The 20223-nt window shown below is 39.8% G+C and overlaps 1 protein-coding gene, 1 long non-coding RNA gene and 1 pseudogene across 2 annotated transcripts in view; 1 reads left to right on the forward strand and 2 right to left on the reverse strand.

The window, feature by feature from the left end:
- Positions 1-4099: 4099 nt before the first annotated feature.
- Positions 4100-4195, reverse strand: LOC125171424 (uncharacterized; annotated as a pseudogene).
- Positions 4196-7974: 3779 nt separating this feature from the next.
- Positions 7975-10770, reverse strand: LOC125169686 (uncharacterized). The gene is made up of 3 exons (XR_007153768.1): positions 10640-10770; positions 10087-10331; positions 7975-8289 (listed from the first exon to the last, which is right to left on the reverse strand). It is a non-coding gene; the product is annotated as an uncharacterized LOC125169686 (long non-coding RNA).
- Positions 10217-20223, forward strand: part of MICAL3 (microtubule associated monooxygenase, calponin and LIM domain containing 3) — a 224778-nt gene continuing 214771 nt past the window's right edge. Inside the window, exon 1 of the mRNA XM_047865310.1 lies at positions 10217-10259. The gene's annotated coding sequence lies outside the window, so the exon portion shown is untranslated. The remainder of the gene's footprint in view (positions 10260-20223) is intronic.

Raw genomic sequence — 20223 nt, forward strand, 5'->3', positions numbered from 1 at the left:
CATTGCACTTAGACACCTCGGTGAGAAATAGAAGGACATAGTGATTAGGAGCACGAAATCTGTAGCCAGAATGCTAGGTTCACATTTTGGCTCTGCCACTTACTAATTGTGACCTTGAGCAAGTCACTTAACTTCTCCACTTCCATTTCCAAACATGGAACTAAAAAGAGTAACTACTTGATACAGCAATAAGTAGGACAAAACAAACACCTAGAAGAGTGCTTGTGCTCTAAGTTAATGAAATATAAATGTTAGTTACTGTTACTACCAGGTACAATGGAGAACTACAGTGGAAATGAAGCCAGTGTCCTAGAGCAGCTATAGTCTACAGCACAATGCATTTAAGACAGAAATTTGTTCTAGAAACATGAAGAGTTACTAGATGTAATTATGACCATCACCAGTAGATGTAATTATGGCAGTCGGGGCTTACTGTAGGCCAAGGTCAGGCTACCCCATTGAAACAAGCTAATATAGCTTCAGAACTATGACTTATAGCCTAACCAGGACACTTCTTCTACCAGACCCTGAGGAAAAATATAAAGGAAAAAATAAGTCCTATTCTACCTTTAAGAAAGGCAAGTCATTCAAAACACACTAAGTACTTATTCTTTTGTTTTTTTAATGCTTATTTATTTTTGAAGGAAATAGAGAGACAGAAACAGAGTGTGAGCAGAGGAGGAGCAGAGACAGAGGGAAACACAGAATCTGAAGCAGGCTCCAGGCTCTGAGTTGTCAGCACAGAGCCTGACCCAGGGCTCGAACTCATGAACTGCAAGATCATGACCTGAGCCAAAGTCAGACGCTCAACCAACTGAGCCACCCAGGGGCCCCACTAAGTACCTATTCTGTATAAAATATTCTGATAGATGTTATTGAAGTTAAAATGAATTAAAGATCTGTTTCCTGTCATTCTGGATCTTATAATCCCATTAGGAAGTCAAGGTTAACACTAATACTGATAAAAGTACAGAATCTACATCATAATTTCTCTATTTTCCCAGACTTTAATTTAATGCCCAAATTCTGTAGCAGCTCACTCTTTCCCAAGGGTCCTTCTGGATTCAATTTTTCATTAAAAGTTTTGTTTGCTTTTTAAAAAACATATATTCTAATATTACAAACCACTCTGAATTGTTTTAGAAATCAGAAGATCAAAAATATTAAAACATTATCTAGCAGAGTGAAATAGCAGTACAAGAGAAATTACCCTTGGAGGCTCACAGAATCTTTGAGTTAAGGGGAACTCAACTTTTCTTCCAGAGTAGTACCCTCCTGGAAGATCTCTGAGACATGGACCCCAGCATTTTCTTGAGCACAGTTACAGACCATTTCTGTTGAGAGTCAGCAATGTTGGAAAATCTTAGAGAAGAAATTCATCTCACATAAACCATCATCCTTAATGATCCTACTTCTGCCATTTGAGTGACATAGAACAAGCCACATACTCTTCCTCATTTGACAGCCCATGAGATATTTGAAGGCAGTTACTGTGTCCTTCAGAAGCCTCAAAGCTAAACATTCCTAGCTGCTGTGGCCTTTCATCCTGTGGAGCAGAGCTCAGAACCCTCATTATCCTCTGGCAGATGAATGCCAGTTGACAAGCTCCTTCTCAGAACATTGTGCCCTGTACCACACATAGTGTTACAAATATGAACTGGCCAACACCAGGTTTCCCAGGCCATATACTCCCTGCAACATCAGATCACTCTCTGACTATTAGTATAGCCCCAGAGGTTGCATCATCTGTTTCAGCAGCTATTTCTCACTTACGGCTTTTATATAGTTGACTTAACTTCACCATATTGTTTCACATGAACTTTAGTCAAAACAGGCCTGTACCATGCAATAGATTTTTCAACCAAAAGTATGATCATTATATCATTTATTGATGCTAAATCTCTACTTATTGGTTTTAGTCTATCATTCCAGGCAGACCATTTTTAATATTTATATTGTTATCTACATATTAGAAATAGATTTCAATCTATTTCTGTTAGCTATCTTTCCTGGCTTTCTATAATCTTTTCAGACTTCAAGATCACTAATAAAATTCAATGTGGTCTTGAACTAGTCATTTCTCCTCTTTAAGCCTCAGTTTTCTCATCTGTAAAATAATAAAGGGGCAGGGAATGATTTCCTGGGTCCCAAGAAATTTCAATATGTCTTGTATAAATTCAAATGGCCAGCTGGTAAAAGGCTGAGAAGGGGGGAAAAAAGAATGGAGTGATCACTTTCACTCTGGGGTAACTTGCTGAAATAAATTGTGAGTATTAATTTAATGTGTCAACTTGACTGGCCTAAGGGTTGCCTTATAGCTGGTAAAGCATATCTGGGTATGTCTGGTAGAAGGGATTAGTATTTGAATCAGTAGACTGAGCAAAGATCTACTTCATCAATGTGTATGGGTGTCACCCAATCTGTTGAAGATCTGGATAGAACAAAAAGTCAGAGGAAGGGCAAATTCTCTCTCTGTTCATGAGCTGGGACATCTATCTTCTCTTGCCCTCAGACATGAGAGTTCCTCGGACATCGGTTCTCAGGCCTTCGGACTCCAACTGAATTATACCATGCGCTTTATGTCTATCCAACTTACAGATGGCAGATCATAGGACTGCTTGGCCTCCATAAGTCTGTGAGCTAATTCTTGTTATACACACACACACACACACACACACACATTATATTTTTTTCTGAAGAACTCTAATACATAAATTCTGTGTTCAAATGTGTGGATTTCAACTTTGAACCTCAGGCATTCCCTTACAGAAATTAAACTCTGAAAACAACATGGTGGATACCTTCATTCATAGACATTCTACTTTTGCATAATGAAAAAGAAAAGCTGTGAAAGAGAAAAGCTGCAACAAAGTTTAGGTATTCATCAATTTAGCTGCAATAAATTCAGTTCCCAAATTCTGTATGTTAACTAAAACTTCCTGATGAAATATCAGTCTTATACTCCTTTTAGTGAAATCAGTGCTAAATATTATGTTTTTGTACTTGGAAATTTACGCTAACATAGCCCAATAAGATAATTTATGAAAGATCTGTTACCATAATGTATCCACTCCCATTAATTTTGCAGCATCCTTTAGCCCTGTAGCCAAGAGCAAAAACCTTTCAGTATAATCTGGATTTACAAGGTAAATTTTTAAATAGTCAAAAATAATCCACCTTTCACCCTGCCACACCTAACTTCTTCTATGGGGGAATAAAAAATGCTTAAAAGGCTTGGATGAGGCTCCTGGCTGGTTCAGTTGGTAGAGCATGCAACTTTTAACCTCAGGGTCATGAGTTCAAGCCCTGCATTGGGCATAAAGCTTATTTTAAATGAACAAATGCATGCATGAATGAATGAATGAATGAGTAGCTTGAAGACATTCCAGTCAGTGTTGTACCCACCTTCCCCTACATGTCCTCCGTCTTTTGCCATCTTCTGCCAAGGAAGAATGGAGTCAGCATTAGCCTGGCTTTCCTCACATTTCACTAGGCAGATCATCAGTGACATCAAGCAGCCTTATCTCCCATCCTTTGAAAGTTCTATTACTCTAGTTGCCTTTCTTCAGAAGTTCTCATCATCCAAGCACAACCCCCTTTGACAACATTATTAAATTTATCTAATCATCCAGTTAGTGTTAAACACTGAACTAAAATGCAAGGATCTGGAGCACCTGGGTGGTTAGTCAGTTGAATGTAAAACTCTTGATCTTGGCTCAGGTCATGATCTCATGGTTTGTGGGATTGAGCTCCACACAATCTGTGCTGACAGCATGAAGCCTGCTTGGGATTCTCTCCCTCTCTCTTGGCCCCTCTTCCGCTAGTGTGTTCTCTCTCTCTCTCTCCCTCTCTCCCAAAAATAAATAAATAAACTTAAAAAATAAAAAATAAATAAAATGCAGGGATCAGAAGGAAATCAAAGGCAGCTTTTCTATAACAGGATGGGACTGAGGCCACCATCAGAGTCAATAGTGAATAAGCTTCAAGTTCCAGCATCACTGACTTACTATAAGACCTTGGAAAGCTTACCACTTCTGTCTTAAATTTTTTCTTCTTAAAGACTAATGTTTTACTATTTCTTGCTTGTAGATCATTTTTTAAAAATATGGAATGCTTCACGAATTTGCATGTTATCCTTGTGCAGGGGCCATGCTATTTATAGAGCATTTAAAAATAATAAATAACTATCATGTTTTTCTGAATAAAACAAACAGAAAAACTTTGAAAACAGCTAACTTCAATTTCCTAAAGCGTTTATGAGATAAACAATATAAATGCCAAATGCCAGCTGTGGGCACACCAGACACTGGGAAAGGTATGAGTGGATAGGATTATGCATGCCCTGTGGAGCAGCCAGTGATTCAGAAATCCCCACCAGAGAGGAGGATTAGAAGGTCTTAAAAATGCTTATATCTTACATTAGGATCCCCAAATCTAAAAAAATATGTACAAGACCTATATGAGGAAAACTACAAAACTCTGATAGTGAAATCAAAGGAGAACTAATAAGTGGAGAGATCTTCCACGTTCATGGATAGAAAGACTCTATTTTCAAGATGTCAATTATTCCCAACTTGATCTACAGACTCAATGTAATCCCGATCAAATTCCTAGTAAGTTATTTTGTAGATATTGACACAGTGATTTTTTTTTCTGTGCTAGTCATTTCTTAATGTTTATTTACTTATTTATTTATTTTTAAATATGAAATTTATTGTCAAATTGGTTTCCATACAACACCCAGTGCTCATCCCAAAAGGTGCCCTCCTCAATACCCATACCCACTCTCCCCTCCTTCCCACCCCCCATCAACCCTCAGTTTGTTCTGTTTTTAAGAGTCTCTTATGCTTTGGCTCTCTCCATCTCTAACCTCTTTGAGAAACTTAACAGAAGTCCATGGGGAGGGGAGAAAAAAAAAAGAGGTTAGACACACTGATTTTAAAGTTTATTTATTTGGAGAGGCAAAAGACCCAGAATATCCAACACAAGATTGAAGGAAAACAAAGTCAAAAGACTGATGCTACATTGTCTCACAACTTATTATAAAGCTACAATAATCAAAACAGTATGGTATTGATGAAAGAAAAGACAAACAGATCAATAGAACTGAAAAGAAAGCACAGACACAGACCTACATAAATACAGTCAAGTGATCTGCAACAAAGGAGCAAAGACAATACAATAAGTTCAGACAGTCTTTTCAAAAAACAGTGCTAGAACAACTGGACATCTGTATGCAAAAAAAAAAAAAAAAAAAAAAAGAATCTAGATGCAGACCTTATACCTTTCACAAAAACTCAACTGAAGGGGCACCTGGGTGGCTCAGTTGGTTAGGCATCCAACTTCAGCTCAGGTCATGATCTCATGGTTTGTGGGTTTGAGCCCCTCATCGGGCTCTGTGCTGACAGCTCAGATCCTGGAGCCTGCTTCTGATTCTGTGTCTCCCTCTCTCTCTGTTTCTCCCCTGCTCTCACTCTGTCTCTCTCTCTCTCAAAAATAAATAAAGATTAAAAGCAAAAAATTAAACAAAATCAACTGAAAATAGGCAACAGGGCTAAATGTTAACGTGCAAAACTATAAAACTCCTAGAAGATAATGTAGGAGAAAACCTAGATTATCTTGAGTATGGTAATGAGTTTTTAGATACAACACCAAAGGTACAGTCCATAAAAGAAATAATTGATACCTTGGAGTTTGTTAAAATTAAAAACTTCTAGTTGCAAAAGTAAGTACCAAGAGAATGAGAAGCCACAGACTGGGATAAAATATTTGCAAAAGACACATCTGATAAAGAATTATCCAAAATATACAAAGAACCCTTAACATACAATAGTGAGAAAGCAAACAATCCAGTTAAAAAATGGGCCATATACCTTAACAGACCTCTCCCAAAGAAGGTATACAGATGGCAAATAAGTGTATGAAAAGATGTTTCACATCATCATTGCAGGGAAATGCAAATTAAAACAATAATGAGATACCACTGCACACCTATTAGAATGGCCAAAATTTAGAACATTGACAACATCAAATGCTGACAAGGATGTGGAGCAATTGGAATTCTCATTCATTGTTAACAAGAATGCAAAATGGTACAGCCACTTTAGAAGAGAGCTTGACATTCTCTTACAAAACTCAACATACTCAGCATATGATCCAGCAGTCATGTTCTGTGGTATTTACCCTACATAAAAACCTGTACATTGTTGTTTATAGCAGCTTTATTTACAGTTGGCCAAACTTGGAAGCTACCAAGATTTCCTTCAGTAGGTGAATGGATAAATGAAATGTGGTACATTCACACAATGGAATATTACTCAGTGCTAAAAAGAAATGAGCTATCAAGTCATGAAAAGACATGAAGAAATCTTAAATACATATTATTAAGTGAAGGAAGCCCATCTGAAAAAGTTATGTAGTGTATGATTTTAACTATACAACATTCTGGAAAAGGCAAAATTACAGAGTCAGTAATAACAGTAAAAAGATCTGTGGTTGCTAGGGGTTGGAGGATAAATAAGCAGAGCACAGAGAATTTTTAAAGCAATGGAAATATGTGATACCATAATGATTAATGCATATCATTCTATATTTGTCAAAATCCATAAAGGTACAATACCAAAAATTAACTGTAAGATAAATTATGTGGATAATAATGATGTGTCAATGTAGTTACAACAAATGTACCCCTCTGGTGGGGGATTTTGATAATGGGTAGGCTATGCATATCTAAAGACAGAGAGTATATGAGAAATCTATGTACCTTTCCCTCAGTTTTACTGTGAACCTAAAACTACTCTAAAAAAGTAGTCTCAGGGCTCCTAGGTGGCTCAGTCCCTTAAATGTCCAACTTTAGCTCAGGTCATGATCTCATGGTTTGTGAGTTCTAGCCCCACTTTGGGCTATGTGCTGACAGCGAGGAGCCTGCTTAGGATTCTCTGTCTCCTGCTCTCTCTGCCCCTTCCACCCCCCTCAAAATAAATAAACTTAAAAAAATTATAAAAAATAAAAAGTAAAGTCTTAAGGCTCCTGGCTGGCTCCGTCAGTGGGAGCATGCAACTCTTGGACTGGGGTTGTGAGTTTGAGCCCCATGTTAGGTGTAGAGATAACTTAAAAAAAAAAAATATATATATATATATATATATATATTTTTTTTTTAAAGTAAAGTCTTAATTAAAAGAAAAAAGTTAATACCTTTAATCCAATATTTCACTTCTAGGACTCAATTGTAAATGAAATATTCACAAACATGGGCAAGATTTATATAGAAAAAATTTTATTACAGTTCTATGCAGTTAATAAAAATGGGAAATAAATCAAATATTCAGTAAGAAATTGTGATACAGGAGCACCTGGGTGGCTCAGTTGGTTAAGCATCCAACTTTGGCTCAGGTCATGATCTCGCAGTTGGTAGGTTCAAGCCACACTTCAGGCTCTACACTGATGGTGTAAGAATCTGCTTGGGATTCTCTCTCTCTCTCTCTCTCTCTCTCTCCCTCAAAATAAATAAATAATATTTAAAAAATAAATTATGGTACATTCATTTGATGAAATAGTGTGTAGCATTTAAAATAATGTTTTTTTAGTGTTTATTATTTTCGATAGAGAAAGCATGTACAAGTAGGGTAGGGGCAGAGAGAGAGGGGGACAGAGGATCCAAAGCAGGCTCCACACTGAGAGCAGCCAGTCCGACGTGGGGCTCAAACTCATGAACCATGTGATCATGACCTGTGCCGAAGTCCAACACTCAAGTGATTAAGCTACCCAGGCGCCCCTAAAGTAATGTTTTTAAATAACCCTAATGGAGGGTAAAATTTTCACAAGGTTATTTTAAATGAAAATCAGGATACAATTACAATTGTACAATTGTAGACAATTGTGTGTGTGTATGTGTGTGTGCGTGTATTCCTTGTCTTAGTTCATTCAGGATGCTATAACAAACTACTATAGACTGTGTGGCTTATTAACAACAGAAATTTATTTCTCACAGTTTCAGAGGTGGGGAAGTGGAAGATCACCATGGATCACTAGATTCCATGTCTGGTGAAGATTCACACACAGCAGTCTTCTCCGTGTATCCTTACATGGCAGAAGGGCCAGAGAGTTCTCTGAAGTTTCTTTTATAAGAGTGCTCCTTCCATTCATGAGGACTTCATGACCTAATCACTTCCCAGAGGCTTTACCTCCAAATACCATCAATTGGAGATTAGGTTTCACCATATGAATTTGGCGGGTGACACAAACATTTACGTATGACAGTCTTAGTTTAATGATAAAAAAAAAAAAAGACTGGAAGAAAACAGGAATATTAATCAGAATTTTTTTTAATTTTTTAAAATGTTTCTATTTATTTTCCAGAGAGAGCACAAGAGGGAGACATAGAATCTGAAGCAGGCTTCAAATTCTGAGCTGTCAGCGGAGTCCATCACGGAGTTCGAACTCATGAACCACGAGATCATGACCTGAGCGGAAGTTGGACACATAACTGACTGAGCCACCCAGGTGCCCTTAATCATAGTTTTCTTTGGATGGTAGGAGTATGGATGGCTTTTATTCCTTTATGTTTCTACATTTTTCAAGTTTTCTAAAATAAACATTTTATTTCTTTTTAAAAACAGTGGAAATAGATTAAAGCAGTACATGAGAAGTGGGAGAAATTACCAGTGATTCTGAACATCCCAGGAAGTTTTTCCTAAAATCTACTTGGGCTAAACCCAGATGGCCTCCTACCTTCCATTATCATGTCAAACAGAACTGGGCAGCCATTCCAGCTTTGCCACTTCTCTAGCTGAATACCCTTACACAAGCAAGAAACTTACTTTTTGTGCTTTTATGTTCTTAATTTATAAAACAGTGATGTAAAATCTCACAAGTTGACAGGAGGATTAAATGAAATAACCCATGAAAAGTCCAGGAACATTGTCAGAGCTCAGTAAAAATGTATTCCCTCCCTTATTCTAGAACTAGAGCAAAACATCTGCAGATCTATGGGTGGAACGGACACAGATGCAGAGTTGTGTGATGAATGAAGGACTCACGATGACAAGCAGGGACCACCTCTACACTACAACCCCTGAATCTGTCAGTTCCACTCCTCATAATGATGATTATGGAAATAAGGGAAACACTAATTAATGAGGTAGACAATGATGTGATTAAGGGATACCCTTTGGACAAGCAAGAGCCCCTTCTCAAAGTCATCAGGCAAGGGTCAGACCTCTTCTGAGAGTTCTGGCTGGAGTCAATCTGCTTTTGACCACATAGCTGAGAAGGGTATCATACTGAAGCCAATGATCCTTGAAGACGAAATAATCTTTAAGGCTTCTTCCTGCTCTGAATATAAAGCTATAATCATAATAAGCAAATCCTGATAGGAATTTATTTAAATCTATCCTGTCCTCCATCTTTTAGTGCTTGGCAGATTTCTTTCAAGTTCCGTGGGCCATGACAATCCAGGGGGAGTCATTTGGAAGTGTGAAAGATGATTCTTTAGACTCCAGCAGCAGGAGCCCTTCTCAGAAAAAGGACCCTTAAGAGGCCTCTTGCAACTGCACACTTCCCCCAGGGAGCCATGCGGGATTCCCTAGGGCAAGGAACATCAAAATAGCACTGGAATTTCCAAGCCTTAAAATGCTAGGGTGTGTGTTGAGATAGGGATCAGGGAGGGATGGAGGGAGGGAGGGAAAGAATCCCAGAAGAGGGAGGGTTTGGTTTTGGTTTTGGTTTGAAGCTGAAGAACAGACATTCTGGATAGTACCATCCAGGAACTCCACTTCTCTTAGCTCTCTTGTGGCTCAACAGATCCCAGGACAGTCTAGCACGTCATCACTCATCTGTTACCTCTTCTCCACTGCCTTCCCCAGCCACCGTCAAGTCGCCTGCTCCTGATCACCATAGCAACCGTGACGAGCCAGCATCCAGCTCTGCTGCACGGACTTCTCCAACCCCAGCTGAGATGCAGCGGTGAGGACAAGGAGCGAGCGGCAGACACCCAGGATCTCATTCCTTCCTCGTTGCCTCGACTGTTAATCCCTGTACCCTGAGAGAGAATTGCAGCGAAGGGAAAAGGGGGAGAAGAGGCTGTACCTTGGAGACTCCCGATGCTAACCTCCGGTGGGTGGTCCAGCGGGAAGGTGGAGTGTGCAGCACTTAACGATGTGCGCAGCCATAGCAGCCGCACCTGCATACTGAGGACGGACTGACGGTGGAGAGCCAGCATTTATTACGTATCGAGGAGATGCCCTTTGAAGCTCTAACCGGTGAGTACCATCAAGTCTTCCTTTGGGCGAACAAATCTCCCAAATGACAAGGTTGTATGTCTTGATTGCTGCCTTAAAAAAAAAAAATCACATCTTTAAATTGCTTATGATTGGGAAGCATTTTCCCTTCTGACATCTTTGGGTTTCTTGGAATTATTATTTCGTCTCCCTTTAAATGCACGACTCTCTTAACCAGTGGGAGTTACACTCCAGTCTCAGTGTCTCCATTACCACACAATATCCCACTGGTGCCAATACCAAGCATCACAAATAAACGCTCCAAAACCTCTCAGAGAAGGAGCCGGGCTCAGTTTCCCAGCACTTTCATCCAATATGCTTTGTGTTTCTTTCCTACAATCAAAGAAATAACCCAGACAAACCAGTGGTATGCCAGATGTCAGAGGAATAAATGCCAGGAAGTCCTTGTCGAAACCTCGTCCTTTCTGGTGAGCTCAAGGAAACGAATCCATTACCTCAGCCTGAAGAAACAATTGTTACGCGAGGAGAGAATTCTACTTTGTTCCAGCAGAGGGCGCTAGCGCTTGCCTACACAGCTAAGTACACAGCCACAGCCAAAATAGGCACATACACGCATGTACCGGGAGGCTGTGCGGGATGCAGCACACTACTTCTCTTGGAGATTTTTAACAAAAGGATGGTCAAGTTCATTCCTTCCAGGTAGCAAAGGGAAGGGTCGAATGGCTTCTAGGGGACTGCATCTTGTTTCAGAATCGAATGATTACAATTCCATAGCAAAATACTTTGTGTGTATGAAGTCCTTTCCTTGCTAGCCAACCCATCTCGTTCCTCTCCCCCCGCCCCCACCCCCCAAGAAAGCTTTCTTATTGGTCTAGCACTGTGATCAACTATTTAGAGTTTTTAATTGTAAAGATTCCTTTCAGGGCGCCCGGGTGGCTCAGTTAAGCTTCCGACTCTTGGTTTCGGCTCAGGTCATGATATCACGGTTTGTGAGCTTGAGCCCCACATCGGGCTCCATGCTGAAAGTGCAGAGCCTGCTTGGGATTCTCTCTCTCTTTCTGCCTCTCTCTCTCTCTCTTTCTTTCTCACAAAAATAAATAAATAAACTTTAAAAAACATAACAAAAAAAGATTCCTTTCACAGGAAAGGCAAAATCTTGCTAAAATGAAAGATAAACAGAAGGCTGAACTGCTGGGTCCCTGCAATACTATTCAGTGGTCCTCAATCCTGAATGCATGTTGAAACACCTGGGGAGCTTAAAAAAATACTGATGCCTGGGTCCCATCTCCTGAGATTCTGACTTAATTGATCTGGGATACAGCCTAAACAGTAGGATTTTTTAAAGCTCCCAGGTGAGCCTAATGAATGAAATTTGCAATCCACCATTCCAATGGATTAGGATGACATTTTCCCAGTTGAACTTGATAGTTAAACTAAGCTTCTTAAATAAGGTGCTGCTGTAGGGCAGGGTATACAATTGTTGTGAATGCCTAGAAGCTCAAGTGAAGACAGATGGCAGGGATCCAGATGCTTCAAAGAGGCTCAGGATGAAGGTGATATTTCAGAGGAGGGAGGAAGCATCTCTCCACAATAGGTTTTCTCACTAAATGAAATGTTCTGATTTATACTCCAGTGCAAGGGGAAAAAGAGATGTGTGCCTTTGCAAGTCTATAGGGTGAAAGCCATGGCTCCCTGTAGATTTATAGATTTCACATCTGTTAGTACTAGCCAGAGTCACATGTGTAAATCTTCCACCCACTGCAAGGAGAACGGACATAGAAAGTACAGGAGGGGTTAGGAATGCAATGGTCACTCTAAAGAAGGGAAAAGCAACAACAAAATCACCTAAGAATTATAAAGCATTATCCTTCTCAGGTCAAACTCCTGAATGGTTTGAACTCCCCCAAGCTTAAGGGAAATCCTAAAATCTTAGTTTCCCTGAAAATTCAGGCACCAGGGTAAGCTCTCTACAAGTACTATTGCAGCCTGGCAAGCAAACCTTGTTGTGGGATGTTCTTCCAATGCTCACATTCTAATATTATCTCATGAATATTCATAAGTGCTGTAAAGCAGGTGGGAGGCAGAAACTACACAGCAATACCTAAGGTGCTCAAGGAAATGAGGTAAGGCCTCAAAACTCTGGGAATGAGAAGTTAGAATTTTAAATACACTATTAAGCATATCTACCAAACTAGAACCAGAAATTCATCCATCACAGCTGCCTTATACTCTTTAATTTTGGTTAAATAGAGAAATAGTTATGGTCTGCTTGAGGAATAGGTATGAAAGTACTGTATCTTCTGAAACCCTCAGCATGGCTCAGTCATTCACCTAATAAATAGGCAAGAGAATTAAGATGCTGTTTAAAGATCATACAAGCTACCTAATGTGGATCACAAAACATTATGTGCCAGGGCCACTGAGTGAGTGGCTGGGAGGTATTTCCTGATTACAGAATGATCATAGCTCTCCCACACTGCTACACAGGACTATTTGTCTCTGCATTCTCAGGCTCTGACCTAGACAAGCAAGCCCTTTCTTGGTGCCTCTCTCTAAACAACCCAAGATAGTTATAACAGCCTCCATCCTTCCCTTTAGTCATTGTTTTTCCAACCTGTGCACAGCCATACACACACTATTTTGTCTCCTCATGGAGTCCACCTCACCTCCTGAGACAATGCCTTCACTTACCCAGCATGGGCCTTGCACAGGCTTTCCCCAGCATTCACTTGGCAAAGCTGGGCCATAGGCATGCTTCACCTGGACTGTTCTTAGCTCTCAGATGAACTGGAGCTGCTTTCGACTAATTCCACATGAAAGATGGCTCATGGTGGCTTCTGCTACCCCAAACCCAAAGACCCTGTACCAACAGGCCACCTCAGAGCTGACCCACCTCACAGGGCAGGCTAGGCCAACCCTGTGAAGGCTGCCAGTCCACTAGATGGCTACACTGGGAAGAGCAAAACCATGCCCCTCTCTACTGTGACCACCAAAATCTAGTCTATGAAAAGGAGCAATTTGCTTCGACATGCCCCTGGAAGAAAATGTCCAACTGACCCGGTTTAATCCATGTATATCCATTCATCTGCAGGTGTCACCCAAGCATAAAGTGCAAATACCTAACAGGAATGTGATGCATTAATAAAATCCTATTTTATACTTTTTCAGACTCATCAGTGGGTCATGAAATCAGTTTGGTGGGTCATGGCCAGCATTTGAAAAAGAAAACACAATAGAATAGAATAGAAAATATCAGAGTGCATCCCCTGCAGTGAGTGGAAGCTTTGTTTCCCAAAACATGTGTTTCAGTTTTATCTCTGTGTATATCTGTTTGTATGTACTTAGTCATGATGTAAAACGTATTTCTTATTGTGGGTCACATCCAAGAAAGTTTTAAAGTCTTTGCCTTACTGCAAACACTGGCCAAAACTAAAGTTGAATCAAATTAAATATTAAAAAGTCAAATTCTAGAACAGCTAGCAAAAAAAAAAAAATAGAATTCAATCTATTTTATATCTATGGATTATTTTGAATCAATAATCATGGATTATTTGAATCAATCCATGGGGGAGAGAACTGTTCATTCAAATTTAAATTTAAAATTTGACAGAAAATGAATAGAGTGGGGGAAATATTTGCATTTTATATTATAGATTAAAAGTTAATGTCTTTAGGGGTGCCTGAGTGGCTCAATCAGTTGAGCATCCAACTCTGAATTTTGGCTCAGGTCTTGATTCCAGGGTCATGGGATCGAGCCCTACATCAGGCTCAGTGCTGAGCATGGAGCCTGCTTAAGATTCTCTCTCTCTCTCTCTCTCTCTCTCTCTCTCTCTCCTCTGCTCACACATGCAGAGAGAGAGAGAGAAAGAGAGAGAGAAAGAGAGAGAGAGAGGTGGGGTGTTGAAAAGGGAGAAGCAGAAAAAGTTAAGCATTGACTTAGGCTTTTTGAAGTCTCATTTCTAAAAAGCTCTTTATCCTAGGTGTGGTGGTACAAGAAACTGAGTGACAATTACAATTTCTGTTCTTCCTGTTGCTCTCTTACATTGAACCAAACCTTCAATGAAGTAGTTTGAATACTACCAAAAACATTCTTCAGAATTAAAAAAAAAAACACACTATAAACTATGATTCCATTTTCATGACATTCTGGAAAAGACAAAACTATAGAGAAAAAAATAAAGATTAACAATTTCCAGGAGCTGGAGGTGTGAGGGAGAAGTTGATTACAAAGGGGAACAAGGAAAGTTCAGGGATAAAAGAACTATTTTATAACAGCATGTACTTGTTAAAAGCCAGAACTCTCCACTAAAAACAGTGAATTTTATAATATGTAAATTATACCTCCATAAACCTGACTGGGGGGAAAAAAACCTCCATGGATAAATTCAGTGTCCATAAAAAGAAATTCACTCACATGAGGAAACAAATGAGCAAACACACAAATATGTGTTTATTTCGACAACAATCAAAAGTGCAAATTATAACAACACTGTGATACTGTTTTCCTTTTTGCTGACAATTAACAAATTTAAAAAATAACATAATGCTATTTAGAGTGCAATAGGTAAAATTTGGGGGGAATACAACATGCCAGTGTATAGGAAAAGTCCTAGAAGTACTATATTCTAGAATTTTTCCCAACAAAGTTATTTAATAAAGATTTTTGAAATTCCAAATGCATGAAAGGTATCTTCTACTGTGTTAGCTTTAATAGGAAAAAAATAGAAAAAGCTGAAAAGTCTAACATTAGAGGAATAGTGGGAAAATGTGTGGTACATCAACACAATGGAATACTTTGCATTCATAACAAAAGCTTAAATCCAGAGACATGTACAAAGAAACATGGAAAAGATTTATGATTAAATGGACAACGAAACATAAAATAACAAGCATACTACGTTTGTGCCATTAAGTAATGTGTGTGCACCTGGAAGACACAATATTCACATGCAAGTTGCTGTGCTAAAATAATGTATTATAGATGATTTTTAAGTTTTAAAAATTCACTTGCTGTTGTATATTGCCATTTCAATAACAAAGAACCCTCAAAACCTTCACGATCGAAAGAAATTAATGTGAAGAAGAAAAGAAATCCCAGATATTATCATATCACAGTTTTGTTTTCTTGGCCCTAGAAACCAGAAGAATCATGAGAGTCATGATTATATTGAATAAGTTCAAGCTGTATGGATTTTCTTTCATTCTTGTTATGAGCTAATGTCTATTTGGGTAAATTCCTTGCTTATGGCAGACAGTTTATAAATACTTGTTAACTGACTGACTAAATAGGTCTTTTAGTTGTGTTTTTCACAATCCTAGAAAAACCTGAATTTATCTCTGCACAAGCATCAGAAATCTCAGTACAAATAACACTTTGCCCTTATCTGTATATTTTTAAAGGAATTTAATTAAAAAAATTTTTTTTTCACTTTTTGAATGTTTATTTTTGAGAGAGACAGAGACAGAATGTGAATGGGTTAGGGGCAGAGAGAGAGGGAGACAGAATCGGAAGCAGGCTCCAGGCTCCAAGCTGTCAGCACAGAGCCCAACGCAGGGCTTGAACTCACAAGCTGTGAGATCATGACCTGAGCTAAAGTTGGATGCTCAATCGACGGAGCCACCCACGTGCCCCTGGGGACTTTAATTTTTACAGCATACGGAGCACATCTTTGGGGCTTTTTTCCCCTATTAAGAGAATTATAAGGTCATTGAAAGTATGTCACAATTCTGAAGAGAAAGACAAGGTATAGAATGGACAGGGATCTGGGGAAATTTTCTTAGAAATGTACCTAATGTAGATGTTTAATTTTTTTAATTTTTATTTATTTTTGAGAGAGAAACAAAGACAGAATGTGAGTTGGGGCGGGGCAGAGAGAGGGAGACACAGAATCTGAAGCAGGCTCCAGGCTTTGAACTGTCAGCACAGAACCTGATGTGGGGCTTGAGTCCATGAACTGCAAGATCATGACCTGAGCCAAGTCAGATGCTTAACCCACTGAGTCACCCAGGCATCCCTAATGCAAGTGTTTAAATGATGGAGCTGTTTTAATTGAATTGGGAAGGGAAGTGGGGAAAGGAAGGAAGAGATGGGGGCAGAAAAAAACCAGCAACTTAAAAAACCTCTTTCTTTTTATTTTTTTATTTTTTTTTTAATTTTTTTTTTTCAACGTTTATTTATTTTGGGGACAGAGAGAGACAGAGCATGAATGGGGGAGGGGCAGAGAGAGAGGGAGACACAGAATCGGAAACCTCTTTCTTTTTATTTTTTTTTTTTAATTTTTTTTTCAACATTTATTTATTTTTGGGACAGAGAGAGACAGAGCATGAACGGGGGAGGGGCAGAGAGAGAGGGAGACACAGAATCAGAAACAGGCTCCAGGCTCTGAGCCATCAGCCCAGAGCCTGACGCGGGGCTCGAACTCACGGACTGTGAGATCGTGACCTGGCTGAAGTCGGACGCTTAACCGACTGCGCCACCCAGGCGCCCCAACCTCTTTCTTTTTAAAACAAAGTTTTTTTAATGTTTATTTATTTTTGAGAGAGACAGAGACAGAGTGTGAGTGAGGAAGGGGCAGAGAGAGAGGGAGACACAAAATCTGAAGCAGGCTCCAGGCTGTCAGCACAGAGCCTGACATGGGGTTCGAACTCACGAGACGTGAGATCATGACCTGAGCTGATATCAAGAGTTGGAGGCTTAACTGACTGAACCACCCAGGCGCCACAAAACCTGCTCTTTCTCTTCGAGGCTCTGGTATTTTCAGACCACATGGCTTAGTGTAGAATTTCTGTGTCCCCTCTTAGCCTTTGGTTTGCTGTGGAACCTGAAGACAGATATTTAGTGTCTCTGTGCCTCATTTTTATCATTCCTAAGAGGAATGAAAATTTTTTCTCTCTGCCTTCTCCAAAAGCATATTGGGTGGAAGATTTAGATTGTATGCCTATGTATGTATCCCCTCTGATCCTTTTCTTAAGGGCATATGTATTTTCTGATATGCCTTCCACAGAGAGGAACCCAGGACACAGATGGAGGGTAAAGATATGAGAGGAAACCCCATAAACAAAACTCTGTGTGTGTGTGTGTGTGTGTGTGTGTGTGAGAGAGAGAGAGAGAGAGAGAGAGAGAGAGAGAAATAGAGAGAGAGTAGGAGGGAGAGATTGTACTTGCGTCAACTCAGAAGCAGTAATCTCTGAACTAAACAAGACCTCAATTAGTTTATTGAATTAACTCTGCAGAGATAATAAATTTCATATTTAGGGAAAAGATATTAATGTGTATTAAGCACATACTCCAGGCCACTGCTTTCATGCACATATTTCCATCAACCCTCAACAACTCTGTGAAATGAGCATTATTTTTCCCATTTTTTAACTTGGAATTACTGCAGTGCAGAGACATTGATGTAACCAGGGTTCTATGCGGAGAGTGGAGAAGTGGGGTGTTGAGTTAATTTTGCCCTCATGACAAAATCTGCATTCTTCTCATGCCTCCATGTCAGATGGACTTGGCTTAAAATTCTGATTGTGGTTGCCACTCATTAGCTGTGTGACCTTGGGCAATTTTTTTTAACATCTCTGAAGTTCAATTATCTTATCTTAAAATAGGGATAATAATGACACAAAATAAGGTTCTTAAGAAGGTTAGCTTATACCTTTGGGGTTTTTGTTGTTGTTGTTGCAAACAACAAAGATAGACTTTAGGTCTAACTTTGGGGAGGGTGGAAGAAACTTATTGGAAGAATATGGATTAGCTAACATAATTGAATGAAAATTATATTACTAGGTCTTGCAAAGGATGAGGACTAGGGAAGCTAATGGGATCTTGAGAGTAGAAAGATAACCAGTTTCCTTCTTCAGGATATTCACAACGGGATATATCAGCTCAGGTTATTTTCCATTCTTGTGTCTCTCTGCTTAACACTGAATTACAAGAAGAGAAGTCAGCGTGGCCTTGGCTGGGCCATGTGCTGTCTACCTCATAGGTGGAGAACAAGGCATCTTAGTTGTCATGCCCACAGGCCTGCATGCAGTGTGGAAAGACAATTCCCACAGACAATGTAGGTGCTATTACCCAGCAAGAGGGCCTGGATGCTGAGCAGGCAAAAGCTGGTGATATCCACCACGGAATTAATGCATCAAGCATCCTAGGACCTGGAACAAAGGAACAGCTCTGTGAATGCTTGCTGTTGTTGTTTTCACATCACTTTTCATAAGACAGCCGCTCCAGACTAGTAAATTGTGGTGTAACAGTACATATTGAAATTATATCTCAGTGTTTTCTGTATGTGTGCCAAGTTATGATACATGTAAAAGATGGTATTTGACCAGTACCCTGGGGTGAACTGACAAGGTACTCCCACAGGAGGAGGCTTGATGGGAGGCTCTGGCCATTCCTGGTCCTACCAGGCAGCCCTGAGAGCTGAGGACATCACTATGTGGCACCCATTAGTGACACACCAGTAGCAAAGCTTAAGCTTATACAATAGAACTTTCAGATCACCTGCCATTACATAGTCTCGACTTGGCTTGTACCCCCTTTCTTCCTCCCAAATTAAACAAGGCTTCCCAGCAAGCAGGCAGGAGATGGAGTCAATAGTGGTGACCCTCAGCTATCTTCTGTCCCCACTCATTCCTAAGGCTTTCACTGTCAGAAATTCAAGATTGGCAGAAAATGAAAGTAACTTCTCTTTTAGATGAGGTTAGGGACCTCTGGCCCAAATGGCCTAAACTATCTTAGAAATTTTATTTCACTGCCTCTGGTATTATTAAAGCCAATGATTTTTCCATGACATACTCTCCGGAGGCAGCTCTGAAACATGGTGCAGCTCTGGTTGATGCATACAGGCTGGGGTTCCAAGCAGGATGAAACTCTGGCAATACTAAAGACCTGTGATCATGGAGAGGTAAGAGGACTCAAAATACCGTTAAATGTGGAAAAGATGTGGATGCTCTTCTTGTTCCTTTTCTCTTCTTTTTGGGGGAGAGTGGGGTTGATGTTTTTAAATTGTTTTTATTTTTTCTCATTACAAAAGTACGTTCCATAGTCCATTCTTTCCCAAAATGAAAGTGCACAAATAAGCAAAAAGAAGATAAACTCAAACTCCACCCATCCCTCTCTCCACTTAGATGTTCACATGTTAATATTTATCCTTTCAAATTATGTTTCTTTTTAAACTTCAATCTGCTTCCCCTGTGGGGCACTGAGGTGCTTCCAAAAAGCTCTGATAAGGTTGGGTGGGGGGAGGGGGGAATCACTGATTCTTCTCTGCATGTAGGAACTGGAACAAGGGGAAAAGGGGCCTCACTTCTTGGAATGCCTTTTTCTATACCTCTCTGTTGAGGGACCACTCAAATAACCCTGCCATAAAACTTCCTGATTTCTTAAATGGAAGCCTTCTTAGTATCACAAGATAGTACTTTCCACCTGGCAAAGTCCATTTTCTATCTGTGTCTCACTTTCCCTGCCCTATTGTTAGCTCCTTGAGGTCAAGACCCTATGTCTACTTGATCTTGGAATGCCATCAGTACCTACAAGTGCCTTGCCCGTAACATGATGAATTAATGAAAAAGAATTGGAAGCTTAAATCAAACAGAACTTCAATGACCTCAAGCGGGAGTAAGGAGGATTTGGGATCCTGTATATTCCCTCAGTAGGCACTGGACAAAGGAAGATTTGACATCTTTTCCTTCTCTGTAAAAGACTGATCCACACGCTCTAGGAAGAGAGAGAGAGAGAGAGAGAGAGAGAGAGAGAGAGAGAGAAAGGAGGAAAGGAACAGAAAGGAGGAAGGAAGGAAGGAAGGAAGGAAGGAAGGAAGGAAGAAGGAAGGAAGGAAGAAAGGAAAGAAGAAAGAGAGAAAGAAAGAGAGAAAGAAAAAAGCGGTGCATAGGTGGCGCAGTTAAGCATCTGACTCTTGGTTTCAGCTCAGGTCATAATCTCATGCTGGTTGTGGAGCCTGCTTAAGATTCTTTCTCTCTCCCTCTGCCC

Source organism: Prionailurus viverrinus, chromosome B4 (genome assembly GCF_022837055.1).
Source record: "Prionailurus viverrinus isolate Anna chromosome B4, UM_Priviv_1.0, whole genome shotgun sequence".
NCBI lineage: Eukaryota > Metazoa > Chordata > Mammalia > Carnivora > Felidae > Prionailurus > Prionailurus viverrinus.